Below are 12,749 nucleotides of genomic sequence, written 5' to 3'. Positions count from 1 at the left end.
CTCTTTGAAATAATATATGTAAGGTAATATCAAAAGTGATGGAAAATAGACCAAAAGGGTCTTAGACTTGGTTATATCTATTGAACAGAGTGATTTATCATCCAAAAGATATATTAATAAAGGGTTTATAATTGCTCACAAAATGATTCATTCAATTAGGACCACTAAATCAAGAAAAATGATAGTAAAGTTGGATATTAAGTAAGCATATGATGAGGTGGATAGAGGTTTTTTATTGAGGTTTTTTGAGAAGTTTGGCTTGGATGGTTCTTTGGATAAAGTGGCTCTAAAGTTGTATTAAAACACCCCATCTTTTAGTATTGGTCAATGATAGCCCTCAAGTTTGCTTTGAGATGGAAAAGGTATTTGAAAAGGGGGTCCCTTATCCCCTTTCTTATTTATTATTATGAAATTTTTTTGGGGTGACTTATTTAAAGTAAACTAAATGAAGCTAGTGTTGGAATACTTTAGAATAACTAAGAGGGTAGGGGGAGTGAATCAGTTATCCAAGGTCCAAATGTAGAAATAGAACTTTTCACAACTTAGTGAACCCATAAAACATTCATACCCATGCATGAATCCATTATGCAATCATTAAAACTTGTATGTTACTATCAAATCAATTTGTAGAAATGTAAAGCATGAAACACAACAAATTCATCATCACTCTTGACACAATGATTTATGTGGAAACCCAATTTGGGAAAAACCACCAGTAACATGCTACTTCTTTTCACTCTTCTGAAGTGATGCCCCATGAAAGGTCAACCCTATTAAAGGTTACAATGCACACTGTTAAATGTGACCAGGTTAAGGGATTTAAAACACCTTGTTAGAAGTGAGCCTTGTTAGAGGACTTTAGGCCATTCACTTGGAATGCCACCCAGTTAAAGGATTTACAAATGACTATTAGTTCAACATCAATCCAAAGGATTTACCCTAGAATGATACAATTGTTAGAGCATAACAGTAGTGCTTTGATCTGATACAACTTATAAATTCTCTTATAGATTATAGATCTCTATTTAGTCCTTAATTCTTCTTGGCCTTCATACTTTACAGCTTTGACAGCTTGTTCACCCTTCAAGCATTCATCTCCTTAAGCCTTCTTGCTTAACATGCCACTGCAAACTCTTCTCTTGGGTCACTTGATGAAGAAAAACCCTTATCTCCTTCTCCTCCTTAGATTCTCGTACATGACAACTTTGCTTCATGACCAGACATTCCTATAGATAGGAAATTGGATATTTTCTTGCTCATTTTCCATCGTCCAATTTAGGATTTTGATAGATTAGGTAGGATACAATGCATCTACCCCATATCTTGTATCTCTTCTAGAAAATTCTCCTAGAATCCATTTGAATTCACCTCAAAATGGTTTACATCAAATTATGTGCCACCAACTCATCAACCTTATCTTCCTCCTAGTTCACAAGTTTCAAGAAAACAAACTTGTCAGCTTAGATTCGATGAATCTTCAATTTTTAACATAATTCAATAGCTCAACATTATCAACCTTCTAATGCTCGACATATACTATGTTGCTCGATATCAACCTTAAAATCACTCGACATCAATTAAAGATTTCTAATGTTTGGCATCAACTAAACTTTACTAGACATCAACTATCTTGCTTGGTATCCACTAGAATATGCTTTCACTTAGCTCCAATTGACTTTCTACTTGGCTTGTACTGACGTTGCTCAACACCTACTATCCACTTAGTCAAGCTTGGCAGACAAACTTTGTGTAATTTGTTCTTCTAAACTTTCTTAGTGTAGCCAACATTTGTAACCTTAAGTAGATTATCAATACATCATTTCATCACTATCTTAATTGATCCTTATACTTCATTACATAATCATAACCCAAACTTTCCTCTAGGTGCTTTTTTTACGTCTTATTGATCAAATCCTCTTCATTAATCAACTAAGTGATAGTACTTGAATCTTGTAAGAAATTGTCTTACTAGAAAATAGAAGGTTTGACATCAGTGATAAAACAATGATTGAAACACATAGTTTTCTTCAACAATCTTCCTCTTTCAATAGCCTCTCTCAATAATGATCTTTTCAATCAGTTTTCAAAAATCTCCTTCTTTAGCATTGATGGAAAACCAAATTGGTCAACCAAGTCAATCAAATGATGAACATCATGTTCAACCAACCTAACTAGGTTAAAATAGTAAGACAATACCAAAAAGAGAACTTGTATCAAAATTTATCCCTCTATCAACAACTTCCATCTTCTAATTAGGTTACAAAACTCTTTCTTATAACTCCCTCTAGTTTCCTTCTTATATCTCCCTCTTACTAGGTAGATTAGGATTTCTCCCTCTTTCTCACATCATTCATGTGTCTTCTTCTAATCAGCAACATTGACAATTATATGATCTTCCTCTAAGATTAGTAGCTTCTCCAACTTCTTTGACAATAATTTCTTGTACTTTCTCCTTCAATATTTATAAGGAATATCTCCCTCTATGATTATACATTCTAGCTCTCTGATCAATATCTCTGTTCTCTAATTAAATTTTATTTCTTTGATGTACTTTCTCTCTTTTTGGTCAGTAGATCTCCCTTTCTGATGGTGATCAGTTTAATGTACTTTCTCCCATTTTGATAACAATGCCAAAGACATGTACCAAAAACTTTTCATCTTAAAACATGTAGATATAAGCTTTTCAATTTCTTCAACTTCTCCCTCTATCACCTTGCTTGTGACTGATTTGAAGTTTCAATTTTGTGATTACTTTAGGTGGCTCCTAAAGTAAGATCCATTGCATCAATTTGTATTAAATGAACATCAACTTGTTCGATGTAGGGCAGTCCTCTTGTTACTTAAATGGCCTTTGATAGGGGTATCACCTGTACTTTACCTCTTGGATAGTCATGGGCATCCTTAGGTAATGGTTTTGTAAAGATATTAGCAATTTTTTCCTTTGAGTTAACATATTCCATCTTCACCTCTTTGTCTTGAACTAATTCTCTTAAGTATGATACTTGATTGCAATGTGCTTTATCTTTGTGTGCATCACTGGATTCTTTGATATATTGATAGAACTTGTATTATCACAATAAAGTATCACTAGTTCTATGATCTCTTTCTTCATTCCTTTGAGTAGCTATTTGATCCATACAATGTTAGTGTAGATTATAGCAACAACAACACATTCACCCTCAGTAGTAGATTGTGAAGTACAAATTTGTTTCTTGCTAGTCCATGTAACTAGTCTCTTGCCTAAGAAAAATGCTCCTCCACTGGTGCTCTTTCTATCATCAATTTTTCCATCCCAATCAGCATCAGTGTAGGCTCTTAGATCAAACTTTTCATTCTTCTTGTAGTATAGACCAAACTCTTTTGTTCCTTTCAGATATCTCATTATTCTCTTTACAACCATTAAATGATTCTCCCTAGGATTAGCAGAGAATCTTGCAACTATCCCTACAGATAATGCAATATTAAGTCTACTATGTACTGCATATTGTAATTTTCCAATCATAGACCTTTATAATGTTTGATTCACTTCAGCATAATCATTATTCTTTGACAATTTGTGTCCTACCACCATAGGTGTACTTACTAGTTTGGAATCTTCTAATCGAAAAGTTTTTAATATTTCTTTGACATACTTTGACTGAGTGATGTAGATACCATATTTCATCTGATATACTTGCAATCCCACAAAAATTTTGATTTCTCCAAACATAGGCATTTCAAATTCTTGCTTCATCTAATTTGTAAAATCCTTACATAAAGCATCTTGACCTCCAAATATGATATCATCAACAAATGTTTTAGATAACAAAATACCTTTTCCTTTCTCTATCTTTATGTGTATATTTTTGTTATCATTAGCCATTTCAAATCCAATCTTCACAAGATAAGTATGAAGTCTCTCATACTATGCTTTTGGTGCTTGCTTCAAACCATATAGAACTTTGTGCAATCTACATATCATATTCTTATTTTTATCATCAACAAAATTGTTCTCACTTAGGTTTTCACCCTTGTCCAAAGCCTATGTGTGAGGACAACCTAGTGAAACATGGAAACAACCTCCAAGCTATGGGACTTGAACTGTGAGGTTGAGTCTCCGAAGAAGGTCGGCTTCCTCTTACTATCAGGGTGCACCTAACTACTCTTGGAGAGGAAAAAGGAGAAGGAGAGCATGAAAACAAATATACCTAATCTAATCTAAAGAGGTGATGCACCAAAATAGAGTGTTCAGACCAATCTTTGCCCATATATGCACTATTGAACTAGAATGAAACTAAGGATATACACATTCAGACTTGCTTTAATCAAATAACCACATGCAAATCAGAAAACCAAGATGAATGACACAAGGAAAGAGATATTGACTTATATATCATTCATAGGCCAAAAGATATACAGTCATGCAGATTATAGACTTTCACAAAACAATGGCGAGGGCAAAGAGTTCTTGCACTTTCATACCAATGGCTGAAGGAGATAAAATAGAGAATCATGCAGTTCAGAGGAACAAGGGAATTTACACTATAATTGTAGAGCAACAACAGAGAAAAGTTAGAGAAGGGTCGACCTTTACAAAATCTATAAAATTTGCCTTTATAATGCAGGCATAACTGAGATTTTCCCTCCAAAACTGTCCTGCAACCATCGCCATCAAGGCTCTGCCAAGGACAATCATGCGGATCTTAAGAAAATTTGATCTTTTGTGTCAAATAATGCCTTGAGAAGATAGAAACGGTGCCATAGTTGTGCTTTGACCAAGTAGATAGGTTGGATCGGAGGGGTGGAGTGTTCTTTCTTGTCTCGTATTCACTTTTGGATGGTTGGGATTGATCATAGATATCAAATCTTGCAGAAAACCTGATCTCTTATCATTTTTGGTGCATGAATCAGTAGAGTCAGCAAGTTAACCGAACTCTACATCCAAAACGGGCCACGTGGGCCAATAACCCTCTTTCTTTTTGCCACCTTGCAATGTCTTCCCATGTTGACCACTCTCTTTCTTTACTAACTGCGCCAACCTTTTAAAACTTGACTGCGACAGCTTACAACATAATCGCCAACACTTAACTATTACTGACTGCATTGGACCCACTAGGACACGTGTCACCTAGGTGCTATGTCGCTATGCGTGTCCTCTGAGTAGCTTTCCATGGTGACATAGCGCCAATCATCGATTTCCTTAGATTCGACGATCGTGAAGACTCATCATAATGCTGCGCTATCCTCTCAAAATTTTGGGCCCACTGATCCATATGGCAAAAGGGTGCTATGTCGCTAATGTTAACATCCTCGCAGTTCTCCATAGCGAGATAACACCTACCGGGGATCTTCTTTTAGATCTACGGTGAGCCACAAAATTGTACCACTGCACATCGGGCTGGCTGAATGGACCAATGAAAAATCACCACCGTACTATGACCTATCTGACAACTTCCACCAAGGATGAGCTGTACTATCACTTTGGAGAAGGGCGAGCCCATTATGTCATATGTGCCACGCATCACCTAGGTGCTATGTTGCTATCGTTAAAATTCTCGTAGCTTTCCATAATGCCAATCGTGGATCAGATCACATCGGATGGTGAGGGTTCATCAAGTACCTAGCTGTGGTGAGGGTGGGTAAATGGTATCAACTGGGACACATGCCCTCCACCCTCTTTCCCACATTGTCAGAAGGTCTGACAAAGCTTAGAATGCAGGGAAGCAAGCACCAATCGATCTGCCAGCTCAGCCACCACCTGTTCGTCCTGTGGCCCACAAGATGGAAATGGACCCACTTGCCACGCATCACCGAGGTGCTATATTGCTATGGTTAAAATTCTCGTAGTTCTCCATAGCGATATAATGCCTACCGTGGATCTGGGGAAGATTTGATGGCGCACAAGATAGATCTGACTTATCAGTGTATCGACCAATGAGAATCGACCATGTGCCAACCTGTCTAACAACCCTCATTTGCGACCCACTAAGTGAAACAGGACCCACATTTTGCACAGTCATCTTTAGCCAATGAAAACTGACCAACTGCAACACGTTTGACAAATCACATCATGATATCTAACGGGGCACACTTGGGACCCACCGTATTTTCAAACCTTGCTGCAGGATCACTTTCCATCTGGGTGCTATGTTGCTAATAGCGAGAAGCCCAAATTTTTTGATAGCGCCATAGTGCCCATCGTAGAACTGGCAAAACTCGGCACCAGAGAAACAATCAAGGAAAAGGGGACCCACCTGACACGCAGCAGAAGGGCGCTATGTCGCTAATGCAAAACATCATGCAACTTTCAATGGCGACATAGTGCCATCCGTCGATATCCTCAAATATGATGATGGAGAACTTGCAGCCCGCAGAAACATATCATAAGATTTGATCATTTAATTTTTTTTGATATCCCTAGGATTTTAAAATAATATTAAATTGGGGGAGTGATCGTTGGTGGGGTAGTATTTAAAATTCAAATATTGGCGAGGCGCAAAAAATGAGCAACAAAAACCTTTTGGCTATTCTATGTAAACTTCCTCTTCTATTATGCCATTCAAATATGTAGCTTTAACATCCATCTGATAAACTTTGAAACCTTTGTATGCAGCATAAGCAAGTAGAGTTCTTTCTCCTTCCATTCTAGTAACAGGAGAAAATGTCTCCCCACAATCAATTCCTTCTTCTTGTGCATATCCTTTGAAAACTAATCTTGCTTTGTTTCTTGTGACTTCACCATTTTCATCTACCTTTTTCTGAATACCCACTTGGTGCCAATCAAATTCTTGTCTTCTAGTCTAGGAACTAGACTCCAAGTTTTGTTCTTCTCTATTTGTTCAATCTCTTCTTCCATGGCTTTGTACTAGTCCACATTTTCTAATGCATCTTTCATTGTTTTGGGCCACTTCATGCTTAACAAGTCTGATTCACTTCTCAATTTATTTCTTGTCATTATTCTAGCATCTCTATCTCCAATGATTTGATGAATAGGATGATGTCTTTTAACATATTTAGACAAACTTAGCTCAGTTCTTATTTCTTCATTTTGTCTTTAAGCTTCAGAATCATTGTGTATCTCTTTGTTAGGTATCTTAGCATCTCTTTCATGTGTACTAATCTTAGAATCAAAATGTGCACCCACTTCATTCTGTAACTTGGCATCTGAATGCAACTTAGTTCCTAAATGTAACTCGGCATTCACAGGATGTAACTCGGTAGTTATTGAAACTTGCTATTGGTTTTTAACTTGATTTGTAGCATCTTATTTAGTAGGTATTCCTTCATAAAAGTATACAAATGATTTGTATTCTTCTAGTTCTTTCATGGGTTCAGCCTCATGTATTTCTATAAATTCATCAAAATTCACATTTTCACTTTCCACAATTTTGTTAGCATTAGTATTCAAACACTTATAAGCTTTACTTCTTATAGAATAGCCAAGGAATATACCTTCTTCAATTTTTTCATCTAGTATTCCATTCCTAACATCTTTAAGAATGTAACACTTACTTCTAAATACCTTAAAGTATTTTACATTGGGTGGATATCCATACTATAGTTTAAAAGGTGTTGAATGAGTACCTTTCATTATTTGCACACGGTTCAAGGTATATACAACAATTTTTACAGGTTCTCTCCAGTATTTCAAAACAATATTCTTCTCCACCATAAGTGTTTTAGCACAATCCATTATAGAACTATTTCTCCTTTCAACAATCCCATTTTGTGGAGGGGTCCTAGGGGTAGATGTCTATCTTTTGATTCCTCTGTCATTACAGAACATCTCAAACTCATTTGATGTAAATTCTCCTCCTCTAGTTGATCTCAAGAATTTCAAACTTTTACCTATTTCTTTCTCAACTTTTTCCAAGTACCACTTAAACATTTGAAAAGCATCAGATTTTTGTTTCAAAAACATAACTGTCATCATCCTAGAATTATCATTAACAAATAGCATTATGTACTTATCTCCTCTATAGCTTTGCCCTTCAATTGGTCCACACAAGTCAGTATGAATGATCTCTAGTATTTCTTTAGAGGTATAAGCTATACTCTTAAAGCTTGACTTTGTCATTTTTCCTAGATGCCATTGTTTGCACACTACATTATTAGGTTTCTTCAACTTAGGAAAACCTCTAACTTTCTTCATGTTACTGATACTAACCAAGCTATCAAAATTAACATGACATAACCTCTTCTACCATAGCCATACATTATCAAATTTTTCAACAAGACAAGTAGCGTCCTCTATATCAAGATAGAATGATCACTTCTAGTTTGATCACCTTTTCCAATCAATTTCCCATTTGTGTCATTTATCTTATCCTTCTTGTTTCCATTTTCAACCTTGCATCCCAAATTATTCAATTGTGACCCACTCCACAAGTTATAGTTTAGTCCTTCAACATAGTAAGCATTGTCACGTGAAATCTTGTCTATGAGTTTCATAGAACCTTTTTATTTTATCAAACATGGTGCAGCATTACCAAATCTTGCACTATTTCCATCATAACAATTCAAGGTAATGAACTTACTTTTGTCTCTAGTCATATGATGTGACGATCCACTATCAATGATCCATCTATCATTTTTGTTCACACAAGTCACAAGTGTAGTTGCCTCATCTTCATCAAATTCATCCTTCATTGCAACATACACCACTTTATCATCATGTTCATCAAAATCATCCTTGGTTTCCTCTTCAGCAATGTAGCATGACTTCTTCCCTTTGTCTCTATAATCTTTGTTGTCATCTTCTCTTCTATTCTTGTACTTGTTTCTATCTCTATAGTTCTCCTTCTATACATCTTGCAGCAATATGACCAACCTCATTGCAATTGAAACAAATGATGGGTAACTTACCTTTGAACTTGCCTTTAGCTCTGTGAAATCTTCTTGCTAGTAGTGCTTCCAATTGTTCAACATCTTCCTCATCTGTATCATTGTCACTAGATACATATTTTATCTTTCTCTTCTTCTTCTTCTTCTACTTCACCTCATTAAAGTCCTTCAATAACAACTTGGCTTTGAAAGCAGATTCAAGACTCTCAGGTTTGTAATTATCAAAGTTAGATAGCTCGAAAGCAATGAGTCTACCTACCAAACCTTCAAGAGTTAGATCATTTCCTGGAATACATCTCAGTTCTTGAATTGCAGAAAATCTATTAGCATAAATAGACAGTAATGTTCTCAAGACTTTACTTAGCACAGTATCATCATCTATGTGACTAGAAGCTCCTCTTATTGCACTAACAACTTCTTTAATTCTAGCAACATATTGAGCAATATTTTTACCTTCCATTCTCATATCGTCAAACTTACCTTTGAGACTCTCAGATTTGGCTCTTTGAAATTTTTGTCTCCTCCATAGATAGTGTGTAGGGCATCCCACATTTTCTTTGTAATGTCACAATCTTTAACATCATAAAATTTGGCATAGCTTAGGGCAAAGGCAATCTCCAACATCACATAGTTGTGTTTTTTCTTCTTCTTCATATCTTTAGTAGTTAGGGCTCGGACTGGATCAACATGTTCTACTAAAATGGTAGATTGTGCATGATCTCCAAGTCCTCCAAGGTGTAGCTTCATCAAACTTTTCCATGCAGGAAAGTTATCTCTATTGAGCTTGGGTACTTCTCTTTTAGACATCTCGATCTTTATGCTTCTAGTACCTTGAAACTAGTCTTCTTAAGTAGATGGATCTAATACCAATTGTTGGAATACTTTAGAATAATTGAGAGGGGGGGTGAACCAGTTCTCCAAGGTCCAAATGTAGAAATAGAACTTTTCACAACTTAGTGAACCCATAAAACATTCATACCCATGCACACATCCATTCTGCAATCATTAAAAGTTGTATGTCACTGTCAAATAAATTTGTATAAATGTAAAGCATGAAACACAACATATTCATCAACACACTTGATGCAATGATTTACATGGAAACCCAATTTGAGAAAAATCACTAGCAACATGCTACTTCTTTTCACTCTTCTGAAGTGATGCCCTGTGAAAGGCCAACCCTGTTAAAGGTTACAATACACACTGTTAAATGTGACCCAGTTAAGGGATTTCAATCACCTTATTAGAAGTGAGCCTTGTTAGAGGACTTTAGGCCATCACTTGGAATGCCACTTGGTTAAACGATTTGAAAATGACTATTAGGTCAACCTTAATCCAAAGGATTTACCCTAGACTGATACAATTATTAGAGAGAAACAATAGAGCTTTGTGTTGGATACAATTGTTAATTGTGTATTGTCATTGATGTTATAAAAATGTCATATCAGCCATCAAATAGAGTCTATCGAGCTCAGATGGTTAGCAAAGCAATTTATAGTGACTACCGAGCATTCCTGAACATTACACAGTAAGTTAGCTCTTACCGAGCTCACTCGGGCATCAAAGGATTTTGTAGCAAAAAGTTAATGTTAATCGAGCTCCCAAGGTGAAAAAAGGGAAAGAAAATGTCTACCAAGTTCACTCAGTCATCGAAGAGAAAGTTAGCTTTTACTGAGATCACTCGGTAAGCGAAGGAAGGTCAGTGTTTACCAAGTTAACTCGGTCTCCAAATAAAGTTGCAAGGTTTGTAGTGTTTACCAAGCTTCACTTGGTTAACATTGGGGAAACCATTCTGGAGTAGTGGTCACCAAGCTGGGTCGGGCAGCGAAGAATTTTATTGTTCTAAAGAATTAAGTTTAATTGTTTGGTGCAATGTTTGCAGCCGACTAATTTAATGTTTTTCAGTTGTTGTAACTTGTATTTGAGTCGACTTGACAATCTGTAAGGTATATATGAAAGGTCAAATTGTGAATTAATGAATATGTAAGAGTGTGGATGCATAAGAGTGCAAATGTATGGATGTAAATAGAATGAGCGAATGTTGTGGAAGGATTAGATATCCTTATGGAGCTGTAAAGTTGTATTCAATCAGTGAGGATCTAGTGAAGCAGAACAAAGATTTGTATTCAGCAAAGATAAGTTGCATATATTTTAGATCACTTCATTGTTTCTTTCTAATCATTGTAATAGTGATTCAAAATCTCTTAACAGAGTTGGTTTAATAGCCATTTTGTAAATCCTCTAACAAGGTGACAATTTAGTTGAATTGTTCTTAAGATTTCCAACCAGGCCATTCCTTACAAGGTGATTAAATCCTCTAACAGGGTCACACCTAATAGTATTTTTTGTAACCTTTAACAGGGTTGGCTCCTAACAGGGCTTACTTCAGAAGAGTGAAAATTGGTGACTAGTTACAAGGTGGTTTTTCCCATATTGGGTTTCCACATTAAATCTGGTGTCTCTTGTGTTCATATTATTTCCTTTATGCATGCATGTTAATCACTTTAAATGCTTAATAAGTTAACAACACATCTATCAAGTTTCAACATTTATTTGTGTGGCTACCGAGTGTTAGCAACAACTATATTTTAAGACATCTAAGGATCTGTGGATTTATTTTTGTGGTAACTGATTCACCCCTCCCCTCTCAGTAACTCCATCTCTATTTCCAACAATTGGTATAAGAGATTTTGGTGCTTGCAGGATAAGATTTCAAGGATCTAAGCCAAAGATCAGGATTTCTTATAAAAGAGAAATTCCAAGACTTAACAGGAACAACTTCTCAGCATGGCAAGGGTTGATGAGACTTCATCTAGCTTCTGTTGGAGACACAGGACTAAAATACCTCGATGAAAAATATGCAGAACCAGCTGGTACACTATCTATCAATGATATTGCTGAAAAGAAGACCCACAACATTATGATGATGGATATAGAATCTGCTCTGAGTTATGAAGAATTTGATGATATCAAGGACTGCAAATCTACTTTTGAAATGTGGGAAAAGCTAAAAGAGATCTATGGAGGAGATGATAATGTTAAAAGAGCCAAAGCAGAAAGTTTGAGAGGAAAATTTGATCAAATGAGAATGAGAGAGGATGAAAACATTGCAAAATATGTTGAAAGAGTCAAAACATGTGTCAGTGCAATCAAAGCATCTAGAGGAGATATCAAGGAAGAGACAGTTATAAGTAAAGTTCTCAGAACTCTACTTCCCATTTATGCAATCAGAGTCTCTGTAATTCAAGAAAGAAGATGTGAATAAAATCATAAGATAAACCTAGAGGCCATAGTTGGAAGATTAATTGCATTTGAACTAGACAACTTTGACAACTATGTTCCAGCTTCCAAGAACATTGAATCAGCATTTGAAGCCAAGCTTTCACTCAAGGAGAAAGGCAAAAAGAAAAGGGAATCTCAGTCAGAAAGTGAAGATGAATCAGACCAAAGTTTAGATAGTGATCTTGAAGTAATAGAAGCCCTTCTAGCAAGAAAATATTCTAGAGGCAGAGGAGAATACAAAAGTAAAGTACCTCTAATCTATTTTTCATGTGAAGAAGTTGGTCATATTGCTGCTAGGTGTCCAAACAAGCAGAATAAAGATGAGAAGAAAGGATAAAAGTTCAATGGCAAGAAAGACTTCAAATCATTCAAGGATAAAGGTAAGAAAACATGTTTTATGGCTAAAGATTCTAATGATTCTAATGATGAAGAAGAAGATGAAATTGTCTACATTGCTATGAAAGATGAGTCTGATAATGATGAGGAAATGGCACTCATTTCTCATATGAGAAAAAATGATACATGGATCATAAATAGTGGTTGTTCTCATCACATGACTAGTGACAAAACTAAGTTTGAATACTTTGAAGACTACGATGGTGGCAGTGTAAGATTTGGTAACAATGAACCTTGTTGTATAAAAG

General features: G+C 35.9%; 1 pseudogene; it reads right to left on the bottom strand.

The window, feature by feature from the left end:
* LOC149538419 (putative sucrose-phosphate synthase 2) overlaps window positions 1–12,749 on the bottom strand; it is an 84,318-nt pseudogene that overhangs the window by 47,635 nt on the left and 23,934 nt on the right.

The sequence above is a fragment of the Cupressus sempervirens genome, chromosome 9, assembly GCF_028749045.1.
Source record: "Cupressus sempervirens isolate cs-2001-9-10 chromosome 9, ASM2874904v1, whole genome shotgun sequence".
In the NCBI taxonomy this organism is placed as follows: Eukaryota; Viridiplantae; Streptophyta; class Pinopsida; order Cupressales; family Cupressaceae; genus Cupressus; species Cupressus sempervirens.
Note: the sequence above shows the minus strand (reverse complement) of the source record. Positions and strands in the feature narration are given on the sequence as shown.